Source organism: Antechinus flavipes, chromosome 2, assembly GCF_016432865.1.
Source record: "Antechinus flavipes isolate AdamAnt ecotype Samford, QLD, Australia chromosome 2, AdamAnt_v2, whole genome shotgun sequence".
NCBI lineage: Eukaryota > Metazoa > Chordata > Mammalia > Dasyuromorphia > Dasyuridae > Antechinus > Antechinus flavipes.
In genome coordinates this window covers 568,804,992-568,809,001 of record NC_067399.1, presented here as the reverse complement: position 1 = coordinate 568,809,001, position 4,010 = coordinate 568,804,992, and the positions used below count along the sequence as shown (strand labels likewise).

The 4,010-nt window shown below is 35.0% G+C and overlaps 1 long non-coding RNA gene across 1 annotated transcript in view; it reads right to left on the bottom strand.

Moving 5' to 3' along the window:
• Positions 1–2,914: 2,914 nt before the first annotated feature.
• Positions 2,915–4,010, bottom strand: part of LOC127551388 (uncharacterized) — a 68,049-nt gene continuing 66,953 nt past the window's right edge. Inside the window, exon 3 of the long non-coding RNA XR_007951077.1 lies at positions 2,915–3,670. This is a non-coding gene — a long non-coding RNA (uncharacterized LOC127551388). The remainder of the gene's footprint in view (positions 3,671–4,010) is intronic.

Here is a 4,010-nt window from a genome sequence, read left to right as displayed (position 1 = left end):
ATTTGGAGTCTCCAATTTAGGCTTTGCTTTTGTTTCTATCAGGCTTTATAAGAATCCAAGTTAAAGGAGAAATAATAATTAAATCATACATTTATAGGCTCTCTTTCTGTTTAAGGTCCTTCCTATATCTCTTCTACAAAATAAGTTCTTAGAACTGGAAGGCACTTAGTGTATAGAATGAATAAATGAATGAAAGCATTTGGACATTAACTCCTTATGAAAAAACTAAGGTCCCAAGAGAAGTTAGTTTGTCCATAGTCACAGAGTTGTACTGTTGTTGCTACCGGTGGTGGCGGTGATGATAGTGGTTGTAATCTTTAATTCTCAAAGAGTTCCACTGCCATCAGGAAGGTGATCTCTTGAGTCGTGTGTGAATTGGTGTCAGTGGCAGAGCCAGAATTCTGGAAACAGATCTTTCTCCCAGTCCAAGGCACTCACCTTGTTAACCTTGAACAGATTTTTGAGGACTATGTCAGAGATAGTTTGGTGTAATTTTTATACACGCTGGGGCTCCTTATCCCAACTCAAACTAGCACTAATGAGTTGGATCCCCCAAAGGCCTTCAACTACATCTTCTCCAAAAAGATCTTCTAGAGCAAAGTTTCTTAAAGATGATTCACAACCCCATGTAGAGTCATGTAACTGAATGTAAGGGTCTCAAAAAATCTGGCAACAACAAAAGATATTAAATATTCCCCATTGTTTATATAAATTGTTATCTTTATTCTGGCATTATTTATGTAAAAATAAACAAGCATATCCATCTTATTGATGTACAAATTTGCGTTTGTCTTTAATAAATGATAAAATTATGTGTATATCAAAGAATTGTTTTAAAATAAATTTCTTTATGTTTTATTATTAGTAAATGTTTGATTTGTGTATTTTTTTTAATATAACTATATATCCGGGATTGTGTAAAAAATCTCTTGGGTGAAAAGGAATCACAAGTAGGGAAAGTTTAAGGAGCTCTGCTCTAGAGGACTCTCTGAAAGGTTGTCAGGGGATGGGGGATAAGAGTGTGTATACAGGATGGCACTAAGATTTTTAGGACATCCTGTATGTCATTAGTTATATTGAATGTATTACACAAGAGTTAAGGGCCTTTTAAAAAAAAATGAATACCTATAGAGACCTAGACACGAACTATGTTCTGATGCTCTTGGGAGGCAGGGACATGAGAAAGACTATAAAGTCCCTCAAATTGAACCTGGTCTGTTTAAACACAGAACTTGTGATTCTGGGCTGTAAGCCACATGTGTATACATATAGTAAATAATAGATACCTCTAATAGAAAGTAGGTATTCCAGGCATAGGGAATATCATGAACAAAGTGGGAAAACACAAATTGTATTCTAGGGACTGTGGGTAGTTTGTTTTGGCTAGAGTATAAAGTATGTGTAAAGATGCAGTGGGCAATAAGGCTGGAAAGGGAAATTGGGACCTAGTCACAGAAGACTTTGAATGACAATTTGAGTGTAAATCTAGTCCCCTTCCCATGCCATCTGGCAATTCACCATGTTGGATTATTTTCAATGGGGGCTCAGAGTAAAAGGATATTTTTAGATAAATATTGGGCTGGAAAGAGGCAATTTATGGAGTCAGGTAGAGATTGCTAGTTAACATACTTAATTAAATGATGACAGGGTCATGGATTCCATATCTTTGTTGCATGGCCATAAGTTGCCCTTTAAAGATCTAGGATTTTTTCCTTTATTGTGAAATTTCTGTCTGTAACTACAACTTGTCATAGAAAGAATCAACCTCTCCTTCCCTTACTCAGCTCTTCTGGGTCACTCAGGTAAATGTTGTTTAGACCCTTTCCTGGATTTCCAGAAGTTTTGTTCTTTCATTTCTGTCTTTTTCTGATTGTGAAAGATTCCAATAGTGGCCTGAAGTGTATTTCCACTTTCAGGGTTTCCAGTCAGCCCTCTGGATTATCCCCTTTCTTTTGCTTTTATGCTCTAGTCTAGCACATAGCATCTTTTCATCAAGTGCTCTACAATGGATGAATTAAAAGTGTTTATTAAGTGCATGCTACATTCCAGGCAATAGGCTAAACACCATGGAAACAAATTTTAAAAATATTATTTTTATCTTTTTCAGTGCATAAGGAGTATTTTCAATCCCAATCCCATCCCTCAATTGAAAACAATAAAGAAAAGCAAAACTCATGTAACAAATATTAAGAGTCAAGCAAAACTAATTCTTTCATTGGCCATGTTTAAAAAATATATGTCTCAATCTGTTCCATAAATTCAGGATAAAACTTTTCAATTTATAAAATAAAATAGAAGCAATAGCAAAAACATGCAACAATTGAAATAAAATGATCAATATATTTTTTGAAAACAAGTTAATGGATTCCAGGTTAAAAATCATTGTGCTTTTTCTCCTCCTATTCCAGGCTCTTAGATTCAGTCTATTTTTATCTTGTCAAAATGGCTTTCCAGACTATAAATCAATTAATCAGTTAGCAAACATTTATTTATTTAATTATCAGTGAGGACTCCTTCCTCTCATTCCAATGATCTTATCTTCTTTACTATGAATACATTTTAGTTAAAGTTTTGTGGAGGAATTATGCCATCCTAGAAAATCTCAGTTATATAATGTGGACATTTATTGCACTGTTCATCCTTGAATTAAATGGTTGTCTTGTTTGCATTACTGGGCACAACTCACAATTTCTTATTTCAGTTTACTTCCTGGTTCCTGCCTGATTAACTTCTTAATGAGAGTGCATAGAAAAGTTTCATAAAATCATACAATTTTGGACACAAACCATGGGAGAATTTTTCTCATTTGACTATGAGCATTTGTTACAAGGGTTTTGTTTTTCTATCCTTTTTTTCTTATTGGGCAGGTTACCAGGGTGAGGGGAGATAGGGCTATGGTACCAGAATATAAAGAAAAAGAGGATCATTGAGGATTTTTTTTAATGCAGAGAAGAGAACAAAAGGAAGGCCAGACAAGTAGGATAGCCTTGAAAGCTACAAATTGAATTTATTATTTACATTAAAAAGCAAACTGTATGTAACAGAGATCTAGTTTGAGATACAATCATCCCTTTTTGTTCTATTATGTATATAAATATGAGTACTTTCTTTGGTATTTAAGTTCAAAATCAAAATAAATTTTAAAAAATTTTTCATAAGGTTCAATGAAGGAAAGCAATTTAGAGAACATCTAATCCAAATTCCTTGTAATCACAGATCCTGGGTTCTCCTATTTCCTACCACACCAGACGGGAGTTCCACGTGTACATATTTCTCTATCTCCTGAGGATGCTGACACAACAGTTATGAAGATGATTCCCTGTTGTGACTGTCTCATTCCTTTACTCCTGAGGTCCCCCCAAATGAATTTTAGCTTAAGAATTTTGGCTATTTGGTCCCTAGTTTTAATTTCTGTAATGAAACAAAACAAATTTCATTTCTTTTCCACATGATATCTATCTTTATTTATCTGGATGACTAGTGAATTCCCTGACACTTCCTTAAATAGACATTTTCTCTTCATTTGCCTCCACTCCTGGAGCCTTTGGATATTTTTGGTTTCTGCAAAGAGCACTAGTCAGATACACAATGCTAAGCTCTGCCAATGAATCTGAAGTTCTTGGTCTGAGGACTCAGGCCTTGATGAAGGTCCAAGGTGAAGGCAGAAAAGCTGAAAAAGGAAAAAAAAAAGGTGATCATGGTGAAGGAAGTTTCTTTATTATACTCCATTCCCACTATGTTCTATTTCGCCTACTCCCTGAATATGACTTTTTCTCAAGAATGTAAAGAAAAGCTGAAGGCAGTCCAGATGCTCCCAAATTTCCACCTTTCAACATTTCTGAATTTGACTGTCCTGACATAGATTTCACTTAATACTGTAGTTCTTGTCTGATATCCAGAAAGTAGTCCTGAATTTGGCTTCTAGCTTCTAGGACAATGACTACTTAAGTGAAAGGGATATTTCTGCCCTGGACATAGTCACATAGATATAGAGCTGGAAGGAACCTCAG